Genomic DNA, 19,953 nt, shown 5'->3' with positions numbered 1-19,953 from the left:
GGTTTTTTGATGAACCAAGCAGTTCTGGAATGGACAATAATAATTGTAAGGATGCAGAGTACTGCAGTGAAGGACATTTTCAAAGATAAATTCAAAAAGATCCTGGAACATACAAGAAAATTCCACTTATTTGATCTTTATTACTTTTGTCTCAAATAGACAAGGTATTGTTGAAGTCACTTTGTAAAGACTGAGTAAATTAAAAGTGTCTTATTTGTTTTTAAATATTGGGGGTGAGAATGAATGCTCTCCCTCACAGCTGTTGTGAGAGTCACTGGGAAGAAGGAAGGAGGATGCCTGAAGATTTCCTGAGCTTTGCTGATTTTTAAAGTCAGTTCAAAATAAACAGTAATCATATACAACTAAAAAAAATTGGAATCTGGCCTGCATCTTTTGTAGATGCCCATCCTTGTTTGAAGAGAGCTCTTTTGTCCTCTTCACCGGGGAAAAATAAGGTGTGGGGAGGGGGCGAGACTCACAAAATCATGGCTGGTGAAAGATTGAGTAAACACAGCCTCAGTTCTGACTTCAGGAGGAAGAGAAGGACCGTGATTAGGATAGGGACAGCAATGACATTTTAAAACCTTACAAGATTGGATAACAGCCCTCTGTTTTCCAGGTGTGATTCACAAAATATTAGCCTAATACTCCAATACTTGTCAAAGGAAATCCAGGATACATGGATTTCTCTCCTGAGAAAGTGCTAAAGTGAGTAAGTCTCTCCTCTCCTATCCAGAAGAGGCTTACCAACACTCTTCAGAGTTCCTTTACATTACCTTTTTTGACATTGCAGGTAAGTGGTCAGAAATAAGCAATTGAGGCTGACAGTATGTGAGATTCAAACTGAATTTAGTGGTCTCATTATGCTTATTTGAATGAAGGTACTAGTAAAGGGTGCTGCTAGTATTATGGATTGCCAGAAGAACAAACCAATCTGTCTTGACGAAAGTACAGCCAGATGCTCTTTGGGTTCAAGGATGGCAAGACTTTGTCTCATGTATCTTGGACATGTTATCAGGAGAGAGTGCCTGGAAAAGGACAACATGGATGGAAATGTTGTACAGAAACTCAAAGAGTAAAACTCTCAAGAAGATGAATGGACACATTGGCTACAATAGGCTCAGACTGAACCACAATGTTCAGGATGATACAGGACTTGGCAGTGTTTCAATCTGTGAGCATAAGGTCAGTGATTCAGACCTGACAGGAGAGCACTGTGTTGGTCTGGGTAGATTAGAGAAACAAATCCACAGAAATTCATATGTATATAAGAGAGAGTTTTATGTAAGAGTTAAGTGTACATTAAGAAACCATCCCAACCCAGGCCAGTCCAAGCCCATAAATCCGACATTAGCCCATATATCCAACACAGATCTACAAAGTCCTCCTCAAACTCACAAAACTCATGCAATAATGCCAAATGCAGGAGGAAAGTCAAATCAGTGAGTGTTTAAGCATCTCAGCGCTGGCAGGAGTCTCCACACTGTTCTCTAGACCCAGGTCTGCATCTTGGCAGGTCCATGTGGCTTCTCCTCAGGGATGTCTCCCAGGAAGTGAGCTTTGCTAGCTGAGGCAAAGAACTAGCTAAGGCAGCCGAACACTGGTCAGACCATCAGAGAACAAGAGACCAGAGAATAAGAAAGGCGAGGCTCACCAAGCCATTTATCTCTCTGCCCTTAAATTAATCCCATGTATTTATCAGCCAGGTTAGCACAAGAAACCTTATCTATCACAAGCAACTAACAACAATTTGTGCACACCTCAGTCTTTCACAAGTGTAGGCCTCAAAATTCAATCCCTAAGTTAAACTCAATTTAATAGCAGTTTATTATAAATAAATGCAAGAATACAAAGTACAGGTTTCTTAATTTGCTGTCCACAGTGTGTACTCCTGATTCTGCAACGCATCACAGGACATCACTGGGGCTTCATGCACTTCCCTTTTCTCATTTTAAATTTGAAAATTTGTTAGAGTACACGATGTGTTTACGCACCAGTGCTACTCCTCCTTTGAAATAAAAACTTAAGCCCGCTTCTATTTGAAGGACAGAAGTTGCTAACATTTCTAGCTGGGATGCGGATAGACCCTTACAAAAAAGGAGAAAAACCCGAACACAAAAACTCCATTTCAAGTTGGCTTGCTAGAGCATCATCATCCTTAACCACTGTCTATAAACACCCCAGCCGTGTTGCTCAGGGAGAGAGATTTTGATGAACAATGTAATCCTGAGTTCTACTATTAAATAAATATTTGTTCTCTGTTTTTTTACTGTTTTAGTTGGGGACAGGCTGTCCAAATCAAGTTGACTGCATAACCTAATTTAAATAGATAAGGCAGATTGTGGAGCGCTTTTGTTTATGTGTTTGTTTCAGACATACTCCCAGAGGCTCCCAACCAGTAAATCCTTAAAAGAGCAGGAAGCCTCATTTTTAGCCAAAGAAATGACTGGTTGATGTGGACTTTCAACCCTGTAGTTAGAAACATATATGTAAACCACTAAACAGAACGCAGGAAATAAACTACAGTTTAATTGTGGGCAATGCATGCTGTATATATAAATTTAAACATGTCTCATATCCTTTGGCTTGGTTCATTAGGCAACGTGTGGAATTTACAATTTACAGGGTTACACAGGAGTAACATGTTTGGGGCATTGAGTGTGGAAATATCCCTCTTAATGATTTTCTCTGTGACTGACCTATTGGCCACTCACATCACACACTGTGAGCCTCGCTCTGCTTTTCCAGTGGCTGCCTCCATGCTGATGGTAAACAAGCCAGGAAACCACCTTCCTGGCTGCGTCCTAGCTTGCCTGCCCTCAGGAAGGCCAGTGAGGCTTGGGGAATAACATCCCAGGGGGACAGGTGTACTCAACGGGATCAGGTTTTTCCTTAGTCATATAACCTATTAAAAACTTTTACCACATCTTCAAGCCTTTAAGACCCCAGTCACTATCTCTTTTGATAGCCGGGCACCATCAGCTTTCTTCACCACATTTACTTGTTCACCCATTTTGGCTCCAGCTGTTGTGTCGGGAGAGTGAGCATCATAGAGTTCCAATTTAATAAAAGAAGGTATTCATGCATAGAGGGAGTGTTTGAGTAGAGGCCCAAGGTCCTTCCGCCACCTTAATACTTGACCTATAAATATAGACACAAAGATCTATTTCCCCAACCTCCTATATATATTTGCATGTACATGTCTTTGTCTAGACCTCCATGAATGCCCTTTTACTCCTAGCTCTTTCCTCCATCTCCCTTGACCTTCCTCCTGCCCTACTACCATGCTTCATTGCCACCTGGGCTAGAGTATACCTCTTCTCTAAGCAACCTTACCCTTGATCATTTCCCACCAGGCCTGCCACTCCCCCTTCTCTACCCTTTGGGGTCCCATGTTTTTCCCTTGTCCCTGTGTTTGTTAACACCACTTCCTTACCCCCCCTACCCCCCCACCCCAAGTCCCCCCGGAACTGTCGGTCCCGTTGTTTTTCATCCAGATAGTTCATCCAGCCTGTCCTATTCAGACAGACCTGTGGAGTCACTAACATGCACGAAAACTAGACAGAGGAAAACAAAGCAACAGTATACAACCAGACAACAAAACAACCAAAACAAACCACTGAAAAAGAACAGAACAAAACAGTTCACAAGAGAAAAGCTTGTAGTTAGTTCAGGGATCTTTGCTGGCCCTTAGGAGCGTTTTCCAGTCCAGTCTGTTGGGGCACCACGCCCTGGCCCCAAAGTCCACTTTCAGCATTCCCTGGGGACCTTGCCACTCCATTCCCTTGCTGTTCCGCTGCATTCCCCCAGTGCATTGCCTCGGTGTGGTGGGATCAGGTCAGGTGCAATTCCCACACTGTGTCTCCGGTGCTGTCCCCTGTATCGCCCTTAGTCACTGAGGGGCATCATGTCTCATAGTAGGGCCAGCCATGTTGTTCTCTCTGTGGACTGGCTGCTCTACTCAGGAACATCATCATCACGGCCTGGTGGGCCAGGCTGTGCTCCACTTTCTCCTCCTGCCCCTTCATCTGCTCCCGTGTGCTCTGATCAAATATGTCCATCTCCCATAGCTGCAGGGTCAATGTCGTCCTTTGGAACAAGTTCTTTTCGGGGGAGGGGCAGGAATCCACTTAATTTATGGTGCTGGGGCCTGCCTCCCAGACCTCTCCACCGGTTCCGTCCTCCACGCCGGGATATTGCATTCACACCTTGCGACACTGGGTTGAAGTCTGGTCCCACTTTCCCTGTGGAGATATAAGCCATACCCTCCCCTTGGGTGGATTAATGCCCCATTTCTGTCATGCTGATTGTACTTACCTCAGAGGACTCATGTTGTACCTGTCCCTTTGGGACTGACTTACCTCGCTTAGCATAATTCCTTCCAGCTCTTCCCATGAAATAACGTGTTTCATGTGCTCATCGGTGCTTTTTAGTGCTGCATAATACTCCATTGTGTGTATGTGCCAAATTTTGCTAATCCACTCGTCTATCGATGGAAACTTAGGCTGTTTCCAAGTCTTTGCTATTGTGAATTGTGCCGCAATAAACATTGGAGCGCATATGACTGGTCGTGTTTTATTTGCTGCTTCAACCGGGTATATGCCCAGTAGAGGGATGGCTGGGTCGTAAGGTAGATCAATTTCCATTTTCTTTAGGTATCGCCAGATTGCTTTCCACAGTGTCTGTACAAATCTGCACGACCACCAGCAGTGGAGGAGGGTTCCTATTTCACCACAGCCCCTCCAACACTTGCTGCTCTCTGATTTACTGATCTGGGCTAGCCTCAGGGGTGTTAGGTGGTATTTCATGGTTGTTTTGATTTGCATTTCTCTTATGGCAAGATAAACAAGCGGCCATCTAGCTCAGAAGCAACAAAGTCCACATGGAAGAACACACCAGCCTGTGTGATCGAGTGGTCCCAAAGGGATCAGTTACCAGGCATCAAAGAACAAAAAATCATATCATTGACTGCACACCTCCATGACAGGATCGCTGAAGACAAATGGGCGCACAAGCAAATGTGGTGAAGAAAGCTTATGGTGCCCGGCTATCAAAAGAGATAGTGTTTGGGGTCTTAAAGGCTTGAAGGTGAACAAGCGGCCATCTCGCTCAGAAACAAATAAGCCCACATGGAAGAAGCACACCGGCCAGTGCGAACACGAGGTGCCCAAGGGACCAGATATAAGGCATCATGCAAAAAAAAAAAAAGATATAAGTGTGTGTATGTATGTGTATATATGTGTATATGTATATATGTATGCGTATATATATATTATATTAAATGAAGGGGGAAGTGCAGAGTGGAGACCCAAGGCCCAAGTGTCGGCCAATGGAGATCCCCTCATAGAGGGGCTTAGGAAAGGAGATGGGTTAATTAGGGTGTGAGGTAGTATCGATGAAGAACACAGCTTTCCTCCAGATCCTGGATGCTTCCTCCCCCCAACTACCATGATCCGAATTCTACCTTGCAGGGCTGGATAGGACAGAGGCTGTGCACTGGTACATATGAGGGTTGGAGATACAGGGAATCCAGGGTGGATGATACCTCTAGGACCAAGGGCGTGAGGGACGATGCTGGGAGAGTGGAGGGTGAGTGGGTTGGAAAGGGGGAACTGATTACAAGGAGCCACATGTGACCTCTTCCCTGGGAGAGGGACAGCAGAGAAGGGGGGAAGGGAGACCCCGAATAGGGCAAGATATGACAAAATAACGAGGTATAAATTACCAAGGGCATATGAGGGAGGGGGGAAAAGGGAGGGAGGGGGGGGGGGAAAGAGGACCTGATGCAAGGGGCTTAAGTGAAGAGCAAATGCCTTGAGAATGATTGGGACAGGGAATGTATGGGTGTGCTTTATACAATTGATGTATGTATATGTATGGATTGTGGTAAGAGTTGTTGGAGTCCCTAATAAAATGTAAATGAAGAAAAGAGGAGAAAAAAATGATTAGGGCAAAGACTGTACAGATGTGCTTTATACAATTGATGTATGTATATGTATGAACTGTGAAAAGAATTGTATCAGCCCCAATAATTTGTTAAAAAATAAAAAATAACTAAAAAAAATAAATAAATAAAAAATATATATTTAAAAAAAAAAAAAAAACTTTTACCACAGAACTCTGATCACTAGGACTCTGAGAACAGTGCAGTAGTAGGTCTGCACCAGACAGACATAAGTAGAAGAAACAGAGAAAACATAAATAAATGGAGACGTAGAATTTTGGAGACTCTATGTCTTTAGTTGTGCTGGGGTACAATGAGACACATCCTTGTGTTCAAAACTTCATCATACATTTGGAATACTGGTTATTCACACCATGACAGGGAGCTTTGGGGGAAATAAGCTAAATATATGAGTACAATAAAGGAGTATGTGTGAATTATATGTCAATAAAACAGTTAAAACACAAAGTAAAAGCTCAAGCTATTACCTCTCCTCCATGCATAGTCTTGTTGTAGTGCATCAGTCAGATTCCAACTCACGGTAGAGCCATGTGGCAGGGCAATGCTGCCCCACAGGGTTTCCCAGGCTATTGTCTCTGCAGGAATGAATGGCCAGGTCTTTCTTCCACAGAACTGCTTTCAGTTAGCTGCTGAGAACTACTTAATGTAGTGCCATCAGGGCGCCCTCCACACATACTCTGGCTTCCCATGACCTACTTCCCACGTTATAACTAGAACATTCATTCGAAAGAGAAAACCATTTTATGTCAAAGCCTTCCCTCTCCATCTCAGAATCAAAGCTCCAGTCACAATGATCTCTTAAATTCCCTGAAAATTGCCAGGCTCTCGCCTACCTCATAATCATCCTGAATAGCCTTGGTGGCAGAGTGGCTATGTGTTGTGCTGCTAACTACAGGTCAGCAGTTCAAAATCATCAGCTGCTCCTCAGGAGAAAGATGAGGCGTTCTAATCCAGTGAATAGAGACAGTCCCAGAAACCCACAGGGGAAGCTCTAGCCTGTCCTAAAGGGTTGCTTTGAGTCAGCCTTGAGTGCAGGGCAGAGAGTTTGTTTGAGTTTTGTTCTTATTTTTCTCCTAACGGGAGTCCTTGGACGGAACAGTCCATGCCCGTGACTGAACAAGAGATTGACAGTTTAAATTCACAAGCAACAACACCCTGAAGAAAGTCCTGGCATCGTACTTCAAAAATATAATGATCATTGAAAACCCCAAGAAAGGTATTTTTCCTCTGTCACACGTGGGTCTCTGAGATTTGGAATCCCCTGGACGGCAACTGGTTGTTTGACTTTGGGCTAACTAGCTGCTACTTAAGGAACCCGGATGGTGTAGTGTATTATGTATTGGGCTGATAAACACAAGGTCACCAGTTCAATGCCACCAGCTGCTCTGTGGGAGAACAATGAGACTATCTTTTGCCAGAAAGAATTTCATAGGTTCCCAAACTTATTTGGTTAACTAGCCCTTTACAGAAAAATAATAATCACTCAGCACTTCTCTGGTAATAGAAAACTTCTGTAGTATCGCCCATAACCTGGGATAAAGTGTAGGTATCTGCTGTTGCAACCTCCCTGCATCATTCCAGTGATCCCAACCTCCACCTCAGGGGAGCGCTTTTACTCACTTTGGGGAACACTGACTTGCAGGCTCCAGAAACACCAGGGGTCACTTCTAAGTCTGTCTTAGAGGGTCCCAATAGTTAGAATTGACTTGTTGATGGTGGTGTGGTTTTAACTCCCACTCCTGCAGGTATTAGCAGCAAGATTGGTTCATCTGGAGTCACAATGAGGATGAAATCTCAGGCTTGGTACTTATTGACTGTGGAAGTCTGGGCAAGTTCACCTAAGTGTCCTTACTGTTAGGATTAAAGGATTCTGTCCCTTTCAAGCTTTCCTAACACGTGGCCAGTTCCCACATATGCTTCATTCTTCTTGTGAAATCCTGTCTTGGGAAAAGCATACAGGTTTTGATTTATTTTATTGATAGTTAAGTTATAAAAAAGAATCCCTTGCTGGTGTCCACAATGTTTTACGACACATAAAAATTACTTGTGAAAAATTTCTAGTTGGCATGAGATAAAGTTTATTGTGCCAACCTGGCTGACACATGTGGGGTTAATTGAAGCATGGAGGGATAAATGGTTCGGTGAGCCTCACCATTCTAAGTATCGGGTTTCTTGCTTTCTGATGGTTGGACCAGGATGTAGTTGCCTTAGCCAGTTCCCTTCTTCAACTGGCAAGGCTCATTCCTGAAAGACATTCCTGAGGAGAAGCCACATAGACCTACCCTGATGCAGCCCTGGGTGCTGGAGAAGCCATGTGGAGACCCCTGCCAGTGCTGAGATGCATACTAGCTCACTGATTCTGCTTTCCTCCTCAGTCAGCATTATTGCGTGTGTTTTGTGAGATGGAGGACGACTTTATGGATTGGTGTCGGATGTATGGGCTAATATTGGACTTGTTGGCCTGGGCAGCACTGGGTTGGGATGTTTTCTTGATGTGCATTTACCTTTTAAATAAAACTCTCTTATACATGTTTCTGTGGACTTGTTTCTCCAATGTACCCAGACTGACACAAGGATTGTGGTTGATAATTTTTAATGGAATAATGTACTGTAGTCTGAAATCACAGTGTTAAGTGTGTCATCGTGTCCTGATACACAGTCTTTAAAACATGGGAACACAGGCACAATGTTTCATTCTTGCCTCTGTAAGAGCTATCTCCAGGAATTTTAACAGAAGTCCTGTGTTTCCTGGACGTCTAACAAATAAGGTGAATGATCTTGGTCTCTATTCAAATATAGAGAAATGATCCAACAAAGGTCATTTTGGCAAAGAAGGGGCTTATAAAATACTTTTTTGCATGTAGGTGGTTCTGGGGGGAGTCTGGAAATGAGACCATTTAGCCACCAGAGTGGGCTTCTAAGGGAGGTAATGCCGTCTCCTGTTTGAATATTTGGGTGCATGTGATATGTTCTCTTTGCTTTTGGTGAATATTGGGGTTGGGAGAACTGACTCATTTTGGAGTGGTTCTCAAGCCTGGTTAACCAGCATAATCACTTATAACAGAGCTTAAAAAAAAACCCAGTGGACCATACCACAGTCCAAATCAATTAAACTTCTGACGTGCGAGCTAGGTGATTCCTGAAAGCAGTTCATGTGAAGAACTAGGTTGTCCACTTGTGGAGAATTAGTCACTGCCACCTCACGAATAGCAACAGAACTCTGTCATATATAGTGCCAGAAATAAGACCCCAGTTCAGAACTCAACTCACTGCCAGTGAGTCGATGTCAACTCTTAGTGACCCTACAGGACAGGACAGAAATGTCCCTCTTTGTTTCCCAGACTGCAACTCTTTAAGGGAGTAAAAAGCCCGGTCTTTCTCCCAAGTAACAGTGGTGGTTTTGAAATGCTAATTAGTAGTTCATAGACCAATGAATAACTACTACGCCACCAGGGCTCTTTCTCAGGATAGAAGGCACTCAAAATATGGTCAGGGAAGAGCTGCCAGCTCAAAGCAGAGTTGATCATAATGACGTGGATGGAATAAGTCCGTTGAGACCTTCATTTGCTGATAGAGGATGTCTCAATATGAGAAGAAACAGCGACAATGATCTAATCATTGAAACTCAGAATTATGAAGTACTAATACAGAAAAACCAGAACTCATAAAATATTACATGGAACTCATGAAGATCAATATGCTAGGTATTAGTGAGCTGAAACGGACTAATATCTGCCATTTTGAATCAGACAGTCAAACAGTTTGCTATGCTGGGAATGACATATTCAAGAGGAATCACATTCATCTTCCTAAAGAACATTTCAAGATCTACTTGAAGTACAATGCTATTGTGATAAAATACTATCTATCTGCATAAAAGAAAATCCAGTCAATACGGTTATGTAAATTGATGCATCAACCACTACAACTGATGAAGAAACTGATGAATTTTACCATCATCTTCAGTCTGAAATTGATCAAACACAATCTGAATTCATGGATAACTATTGGTGATTGGAATTCAAAAGTTGGAAACAAAGAGGAAGAAACAATAATTGGAAAATATGGTCTTGGTGATAGAAATAAATCTGGAGATCACGATAGAATTTTACAAGACTAACAACTTCTTCATAGCAAATACCTGGAGTGGGCATACACAGGAATCAAACTGACTACAACAGTGGGAAGAGAAGATGGAGAAGCTAAATGTCAGCAGCTAAAATCATTTCGGGAGTCAACTGTGTAACATGCCATCAACTGCTCGTAGCGAAGTTCAGATTCAAGTTGAAGAAAATTAAAACAAGCCCACGGGAGCCAAATACAACCTTGAGTTTATCTCACCTGAATATTAAGGTGTCAGGAGCAGATTTGACTCACTAAACACCAAGGACAGGACACCTGATGAGTCGTGGGATATCACCGAGAACATGAAGAAAGCAAAAGATCACTGAAGAGACAGGAAAGAAAGGATCAAACTGGATGTCAGAAGAGACTCTGGAAAGTGCTTTCAATCATGGAGTAGCTAAGGCACTTCATATGAAATGAAGCCAAAGAGCTGAACAGAAACTTTCAGAAAGGATCTGGAGAAGTATTACAATGAAATGTGCAAATACCTAGAGTGAGAAAACCAAAATGAAAGAACATATTCACTACATCTTCAATTAACTGAAGAAAACAAATCCAAGCTTTAAGGTGCTATATTGAAATATTCTATGGGGAAAATACTGAACGATCCAGGAAGCATCAAGTGAAGATGGAAAGAATACACATTATTCTACCAAGAAGAACTAGTTGGCATTCCACCATTTCAAGAGGAAGGATATAAACAAGCACCAATAGTACTAATGGAAGATATTCAAGCTGCACTGACGGAATTCGCCAAAACCAGTTGCCAAGCATTGACTGAATTCAATTTTAAAAGTTTCAACAAACTGATGAAGCACTGGAAGCATCGGTGGAATGATGTTTTGGGGTTCTGGGACCCTGCTGGAATGATGCTCTGAGGGATCCATGACCCTGCCAGAATGGTGCTAATTGGGGTCCGGACCAAAAGAGAACGATTCTCTAAGTCCGGGACCTGCCAGAAAAATTTTCTGGTGTATCTGAGACCTCTCCAGAAAGTTGCTCTCCCACCAGAGAGATGCTCTGGGGAACTGGACCCCTCCAGAACCATCATCCACTAATTGCATGTTTTTATGGGGGTGCCGAAAACCCACTTCCCTCGAGCATATTTCTTGCGGTATTTCCGCTCCACAACACTCCATCCGCCCACTCTCAGCACAGACTGGGGCCGACAAAAATTAAGAACAAGTATTGTTAGTAGGCATTGTGTTTGGCCCTAGAGAATATTTAGAATAAAAGACTTACTTGAAGCATAAACTCTACCAAGCAAGCCAAACTATTTAGACTGTAATAAATATCAAGTTCATAAATAATGTACTATAGTGGAGCAGAGGAGTGAACTTTGCATAAGATGTGAGAAGGCTAAACATTTAAACTGAGACTTGAGCAAAAAATGAGCCATGTACAAAGCTGACATTTTCATGGCTTGGTAGACTGATTGTTATCCAGAGGCAATATTCTACAACTCATCTACAGATTCAACCTCATTCCTCTCACGGTTTGCTTTTCCAGAAAATGACAAGCTGATTCTAAAATTTCTATGGACATGTGACAGTTTTAGTATAGCCAAAATAATCTGGAGAAACAATAAAATCTAGGTGGAGAATGCTCATTGCCTGATATGAAAACTTACTAAAAAGCTATAGTAGTTATACTGTGTAGTAGTGACATAAAGGTAACCTATTGATGGAATATAATTGAGAGTCTAAAAATTCAACCTCATACATACATAGCTAAATGATTCAAAAAGAGTGCAGAGAAGTCACTGTGATTTCAGCAAATGCTGTCGAAACAACTAGATATAGGAAAAAAGAATGGGTTTTGACTGCCACCTTGCACCTTATGCAAACACTAACTCAAAATAGATCTTAAGACCTAAATGTAAGAGCCAAATCCTAAAACCCTTAATAAAAAACATATACATAAATGTCTGTGACCCTGGATTAGGGAATGGTTTCTTAAGATATCTTCCATTTTAAGCAATTATGACATCTTAAACATAAGCAGCCCAAGTTCAACATAAGTTGAACTTCATCAAAATTAAAGTCCCTTATAATTGGAAAGACACAATCAAGAATTTGAAAAAGGCAACCTACATCAGTAACTATTCATGAGATACCTAATAATCTTGTATTCAGAATATATAAATGTTATAAGTCAACAACTAAAACTCCACAAATTAAAAATTAGTCAAGAAGTTAGTCACTACTCTAAAGATATAAGTATGTTAAACATAAATTATATAGCTCTATTATAGATTTAGTCTGAAATTTCTGAAATTGTTTGAAACTGAAAAATATTAAAACGAGTCTAAAAGAGCTAAAATAATATTTTATGGCTATCCAATCTGAATTTAGGTAACATTTAATGAAATGAACACTAATGACCTGGGGGAGGGGGGGCGATATTAAGAACATCATATGTGAAGGAAGCAAAAGGTCATTAAAGACAGAAAAGCAAGAAAAAAATCAAAGTAGATATCAGAAGAGACATTGAAATTGCTCATTACTTAAAGTAGCTAAGGCAAATGGAAGAAATGATAGAGTTAATAAAGTTGAACAGATACTTTTAAAGGGCAGCTCAGGAAGACAAAGTATTAAAAATTCATCATTTTTTCACCTTATATGCTACCAAGTCCTGCCAGCCACCTCCACCCCCATCTGCCCCAACCCAAAATGGCTCTGATATCTCCCATCAGCCTCCACTACAATCCCTGTGCACAGCCACATTCTTGAACTATCCCAACAACCTCCCCACTGCTCTCCCTGCACCCACATCTGCACCCTTTCTCCAAGTACCTGCACCAGGCTCCTCACCGAAGCCCCAGTGATATACCTAATATTGCTATGACCATGTCACTGCTCCACTCAACTCCCTCCAAAGGTTCCCCGCCTTCATCAGGAAGCTGGATATCACTTCTGGAAGGCTGGTTAGCACCAGGACCTGGCTGACCTGTGCCCAGCTCCTTCTTCTTGTCCTTTCAAATGCCTGTGTCCGAGGCATTTGAAAGGGAGGACAGGCCCCAGCAATTTTCCTGGACTTTCATCCTCAGCTGTAAGTGTCCCGTGTCCTCATTTCCACTTGGTCCAGCATCATTAGGATGTGTTTGCATGTCTCTCTGAAGCAAGGATCGCATCAGCAGCCACTGACTGCCTGCCAGACCTGCACTGAGTCACTTAACCCACAAACATCTGGCCCACTTTAAGGACGAACCACTAGGGGCTCAATGAGGCTCAAAGACTTTCCCAAGGAAATCAGCTAATGAATAGAAGCACTAGAATTTGATCTCAATTCTGACGGTAGGGCCTATCAGCCTACACAGACATGCTGGAGGGCTTTTGTGTCTACACAGGAGCTGGATCTAGAAAGGACAGTGTGAACCTTCACGGAATGAACAAGAGCAGGTCTCTGCACAGGAACCACCCTCCACACTCAGGCAGGGACTGGAACAGAACTTCCCCCGAGTGAGATGTCAAAGGTTATTGGTGGGTAACAGGGTCAGTTGCAGAAAGTGGGGGGTGGAGGGTAGAGGTGATGGGAAAACGACAAGGATCATGGAATGTTAGCTTGCAAACAGATTTTTATAATAGCTGTCAATAAGGCTTAAACCTGTAAATAACTGAACAGGCAAAAGTTGTGAGATAGATACAAGGGGGCTTCAAAAAGTTTGTGGGAAACTTCCATTCTTTTCAGATTTGTTAGGCTTTTCAGATTTGTGGTGCTTTTTCTTGCTTCTCGTTCCTTTGTTGGTCTGCTTTTGCACCTGCATGACCAGGTCCAGGGCCTTCTTGAAAGCTGGAATGACATGGTCCACTGGGGTGAGTGGTGTCCCCCAGGTCCCATACTCACTCAAGGCACAGCTGTCAACACCTGTAGTTGTTCAGGAGCCAGCAGAAACCCCGCCCACTCCCCAGCCCCGACACCCCACACCCCTTTGCAACCAGCCTCACCTTGCAGGTAATTGAGAAGCAGGTCTACAGTGGGTTCTGCTTTGTTCTCAATTTTTCCCAGGTTGTAGTCTGGCTGCTTGGCCATCTCGGGAGAACTTATCAGATTGGCCCTTGCTGTGACACAGAGGGAAAAGACCCAGCCAGTTCAGTAACTGACAGTCAACGTAGCAAGTTATTCCTGGGGTCCTGACAGGTAAGGAATGCAAATGCCTGCATAGATGCCCACATCCTGCCTCCTGATCCTCATCCAGGTCCCCAAGCTTTGCCTACATCACAAAGGTAAGAGTTGGCTTTATTTCTTGACCCTGTATGCTACCAAATCCTGCCAGCCACCCCCCTCTATCATCTGCCCCTAACGCAAAATAGCTCGGATATTTCCCGTCAGCCCCCACTACAATCCCTATGTTACAGCCACATCTCCTTTGTGAACTATCCCAACCTCTGACCCGCTCTCCCTGCAGGCACACCTGCACCCTTTCTCCAAATACCTACGCCAGGCTCCACACTGAAGCCCCAGTGATATACCTCATGCTGCCATGGTCATGTCACTGCTCTGCTCAACTCCCGCCAAAGGTTCCCTGTGCTCATCAAGAAGTAGGATGAGTTCTGGGAGGCTAGTTAGCACCAGGACCTGGCTGGCCTGTGTCCAGCTCTTTCTTCGTGTCCTTTCAAATGCCTGTGTCCCTGAGGCATTTGAAAGGGAGGACAGGCCCCAGCAATGTTCCTGGACTTTCATCCTCAGCTGTAAGTGACCCATGGCCTCCTTTCCACTTGGTCCAGCATCATTAGGATGTGTGTGCATGTCTCTCTGCAGCACGGGTCACATCAGCAGCCACTGACGGCATGCCAGATCTGCACTGAGTCGCTTAACCCACAAATATCTGGCCCACTTCAGAGACGAACCACTAGAGGCTCAAATACTTTCCCAAGGAAATCAGCTAATGAATAGAAGCACTAGAATTTGATCTCAATTCTGACGGTAGGGCCTATCAGCCTACACAGACATGCTGGTGGGCTTTTGCCTCTACACAGGAGCTGGGATCTAGAAAGTACAGTGTGAACCTTCACGGAATGAAGAGCTGTTCTCTGCAAATGAATCACCCTCCAAACTCAGGCAGGGACTTGAACAGAATTTCCCCTGGCCAGGGACTGTAGGAAGTCCCATGTGGCGTGGGGATGAGTTTTTCTAGAACAGCTACATTGGGTAGAGAATTAAGACTACAGTAGGGATCAGGTGTCCCAGTGTCTGGTGGGTTACATGCTGGACTTCTAACCACAAAGCCATCAGCTGGAAACTACTGGCTGGAAAAAGATGAGGCTTCCTACTCCTGTGTAGAGTTACAGTCTGGGAAACCCCCACAGGCAGTTCTACCCTATCCATAGGGTCGCTGGGTCAGAATAGCTGCCAGTGAGTTTTCATGGGAGCGCTGCCTCTTGTCATGCCAGCATGTATGTGTTCAAGGAGTGGTGTGGAGCACCAGGCCAGCCCCTCAGTCCCTCATTGGCAGAGCCACACCCCACCTGGATGGTCTCCTTGAGCAACTCTACAGCCTCCTTCAACTCCCGGATCTAGCTCGTGGCTTCGGTAAAGCTGGAAATTTTCCTAAAAGCGCTTACTCAAAACCAAAACCAAACCAAAAGAACCCTACAAACCAAGCAACACACTCGGAATTTTCATTAGAACAGGGATAAAATGACTCCAGGTGGGAATACACAGTTAAAATGGAGTCGGCATAAATCTAAACATCGGACAAGCTACTTCTTCAGAGGCAGCAGAAACAGAAATATCCCTTTGGGCAATAGGCAGGAGCAGCTCCCACACTCCCCCACACTAACAGATTTGCAGAAATAATGGATCCAGTTCAATTGCCTGGATGTCTTTTACTGGCTACTTTCTCTGCATGAAAAGCAATTAATTACTGGTGGCAATTTCCTCCTGTCCCTCTTAAAGAAACCTTTCCTCCAGCTGTCTGTCCTTCACTAAGCAGCTTTCCTCCAGCTTCTTTCTACTGTTAAACACAAACAGGGTTTTTTTAAAAATTAAAGAAATAACATGCAAAAATTTTTAAGAGTGTATGTGGGAATGGGGGATCTTCCGTACTTGAGGGGTCTTGCCCTTCTTTTGAGACTTATATGCATTTCCAAAGAAAGACTGCCCTCTCTTTGGTTGAGTTCCTGCTCACTGGACCCCATCTTTGTACAGCTGGGCCTGTCTCTTTCTCCTTTTACTTGCCACCGTTGACTGGTAGCCACCAACCTGGGTCACCTCCCTTGAGGTCCCAGTCCTGGACTTACCCCCAGCAACCTGGGAATGCCAATCATATCAAAATGCGCAGTGGGTGCGCTGGAATATCACTTCAACACCCTCAAGGCTGAGCGCGCTGCCCGCTGCCGCCCTCCTGGCTGGCAAGAATGAGCCAGGGCGTTTCCGGACTACCGGGTGCACCCCTCCCCCTCCCCTTCCCCGCTCCCAGAGAAGGTACCGCCTAGGGGACCAGACTGGGCAAACCTCCGGAGGAAGCCCTAACGTTTTGTGCCCCAGCTGCAGCCACTCGCTTCCTGAACAGCAGTCACTTCGTGGTGAGAGAAGCCACAGACCCGGGTCTCACCTGTGAGCAGAAGACGTTGTAGGAGTTTCAGGGAGGAGCCACCGCTGTGTGAAAGGAAACAATGGAGGGGGGGGAGACACGCAAAGTTCCCGCAATGAATCGAGAACCCCGACGCCCAAAGCCCCAGTCTGGGATCCTACTTTCTCCAACAGGAATTCTCCCCAGGAACCCCAACCAATCCCAAAACTGGGGGATGGAAGCAGCCCCTGGGACACACTCCCACATCTCACCACGCGAGGGGCGCTGACGGAGCGGGGGAGGGGGAAGCAGGGCGCTTGCACCCAGCCAGGCTGCTGTGTGCACCAGGGTCACCCCAAATTGGTCACCGCGCGACCCCTCACCTGGGCGTGCTGACTACACAGTACTCAGGCTGCACGAGCTTCTCTGGCACCACGCACCAGGCAGAGCAAGTAGGATCCGCTGTATGACCCTCACTTCCGGTTAGGACACCGCCACTTCCAGCCCATCTCAGCGTGACCCGGAATGGGAGGGGAGTAGTCATGGGTGTGATCCGGAAACACATAAGTGAAAAGTCAGGGCGGAGTTAAGGTTTCATTAAGCTGCATAGACATTCAGGAAAGTAAGAATCTTACTTGATATGGCAGAGATTAATATGACATCATTCCCACCAACATTATTTGAAAGTCTCTTCTTCATTACAGTGACCATACAGGAAGGGATTGCGATGAATTGGAAATAAAAAAATATGGAGGTCTTAGTGGGGGAAAAAAACCGCACACACTCAGATTCTTATCCTGACAAACGGTTAGATTATTATCAGATGTATGATCAAAGTCACATACCTCATAGACAGCACTGACTGAGCTAAAGGCACCAACTTCCCTATGGGACACTGAATATCCACATGGTAAAAGGTGTGCTCAGGGCCACATAAAAGAATAAGCAATATACTTCTACCACCGCAACACATTTTAATGTTACACAAAACAAACTGAATATTTTCTTTTTTTCTTTTTAAACATTTTATTAGAGACTCATACAACTCTTATCACAATCCATACATCAATTGTGTAAGCACATCTGTACATTCTTTGCCCTCATCATTTTCAAAGCATTTGCTCTCCACTTAAGCCCTTTGCATCAGGTCTTCTTAATTTCCCCTCCCTCTACTCTCCCCCGTCCCTCATGAACCCTCGATAATTTAAAATTATTATTTTGTCATATCTTGCCCTGTCCGAAGTCTCCCTTTACCCCCTTTTCTGTTATCCAAACTAAATATTTTTTTCATCTCTTAAGATACTGAAGTACACTTTAACTTCCATTTGGTGCTTATGCATGTCTGAGACTGAGAAAAAAAACCACTACATCACCGGTCTAATTTTGGACTGTTGTTTATAAGGACACTTCCTGCTATGGTAAAGATGAAACAGTATGTTCTATAAAATGGAAAAACACAAAAGCCTAAGGAGCAATTACTCTTCTCTCTATGGTTCTATGAGTCTAGAATTCATATGACAGGTCTGACTTTATTGTTCTTTTAAGTATATGTTCTTATTCATATACGTAAAACCTTAGTGTATTTGTGTATTTGAAAACTGGAGGTAAATACAATAGTAACATCACATTAAAACTTGTGCTTGGTAAAGTAGAGGGGCAGCAAACAAGAAGAAAACTTTTTAGATTGACAAAGGCTGAAACAACGGGCTCAAATATACGAACAATTATGAAGATGGCATAGGACAGACCAGTGTTTCTTCCTGTGGTACACAGGGTCACTATGATTTAGAACTCACTTAATGACACCAAACAATAACAACTTCCATTGTACACTGGCTCTAAGTATAATAAGTACTAAAATGTTAGAGTATTTCTTATAAAAATAAGCATGAATGTAATAATCATTCAGAACAGTTGTTGAAACCATACAATCATGGTTTTAAAATATATAACTGCAATATTAATCATGAGTTAAGGACAATATTGAACAACTGTAGATCTGCATGAGAACTTTATTTTTTAATTTTTAATTTAATACACAATTTTACAACTGCAGAGAATGTGGGGTAAAAGCATTTAAAAATACACTCTACAACGGGATATATTATACTGGTGTTTTAACAACACAGTAACAAATTTGATGATTTCATGACTCTAATTAATCAAGGAGAATGATTACATCATAAAACCTAAGAGTTTATGTACAGATTTGTGGAAATGGGATGGATTGAGTTAGAGAGCACCTTGAGTTAGTATTTCACCTTGACTGAGTAGGATTATTACCAGGGATGCAGGGAAGTTTCAACATTAGAAAAAACATTAATGTAACCGACTACATAAACAGGAAAAAGAATAAGAACCCTCTGATGATGTTAATAGATGCAGACAAGATATATGACAATATCCAATACCCATTCCTGATAAAAACACTCAATAATATGGAAAGGGAAGGGAGAGAGCTCAACATAACAAATGTATTAAAGGAAACACTGTTGGTGAAGGACAATGAGATGACTGGAACTTGCTGGAAGTAAGACAGTTACACACACAGAAAGGTTTCATCAAAAGAGTAATACAGAACCCACAGATGGGGGGAATATGTCTTTAGCAATGAGGAGATGGAGACAGAGGGGGAGGGGAAAAGGAGGAGCAGAAGACAACAGTGGCATTTTCAGGAATCTCTAATCTAGATGCTCACCTGAGCATGCACCTGGGAAAAGGAGGCTGGAGTCTGGGTGGTCTAGCATAGGGAGCAGAGCCTGAAATCAGTGTCTGAGGATGAAGTGTTGTAAAGGGTCTTTCCGTTGTGGCTCTTGAGTCTACAAGGCTTAGGCCTCTTTGACTTGCCTGATTGGAGGCGTTCATGAGAAAGTCATATGGTGCCAGGAGAGGCATGGTCAAGTGGAGCAGATGGCATAAGGTGCTGTCAGGTATGTCTCTGTAATCCATGCAATGGAAATGTCTCCTGGGGATATTCCCAGTTGAGATGCCTGCTCTCCACCAACCACTTTCTGTCAGCTTACCTTTCTGTCATGGCTTGTGTGTTGTTGTGTTTCAAATGCAGGCAGGGTCACCCAAAATGAACAGATTTCAGCAGGGCCTCCAGACTATGCAACTAAGAATGAATCAGTTGCCACTCCAGGTGCTGAAGCTCACCTCTCGGCCCCTCCCTCCCTATCTCTTCCAGGTCACACCCCTTAGGACAGACTCCCACCCACCCCCTACCTAGCTGATGCAATTTCATATTGAACCTACTTCCTCTGACTGAGAAAGTTCAGAGGGAGCTTCCCACAAGGGTAGGTGTGTCTCTATGTTTCTATGTGGATTCCATGAGTGGAGACCCCTGCAG

General features: G+C 43.6%; 1 long non-coding RNA gene across 1 annotated transcript; it reads right to left on the bottom strand.

The window, feature by feature from the left end:
- Window positions 1-13,394: 13,394 nt before the first annotated feature.
- On the bottom strand, window positions 13,395-17,078 carry LOC142427917 (uncharacterized). Its single transcript, XR_012780115.1, has 4 exons — window positions 16,988-17,078; window positions 16,647-16,690; window positions 14,038-14,151; window positions 13,395-13,882 (listed from the first exon to the last, which is right to left on the bottom strand). It is a non-coding gene; the product is annotated as an uncharacterized LOC142427917 (long non-coding RNA).
- Between the last annotated feature and the right edge of the window lie 2,875 nt (window positions 17,079-19,953).

Source organism: Tenrec ecaudatus, chromosome 15 (assembly GCF_050624435.1).
Source record: "Tenrec ecaudatus isolate mTenEca1 chromosome 15, mTenEca1.hap1, whole genome shotgun sequence".
In the NCBI taxonomy this organism is placed as follows: domain Eukaryota; kingdom Metazoa; phylum Chordata; class Mammalia; order Afrosoricida; family Tenrecidae; genus Tenrec; species Tenrec ecaudatus.
This window is presented reverse-complemented; position numbering and strand designations above follow the sequence as displayed.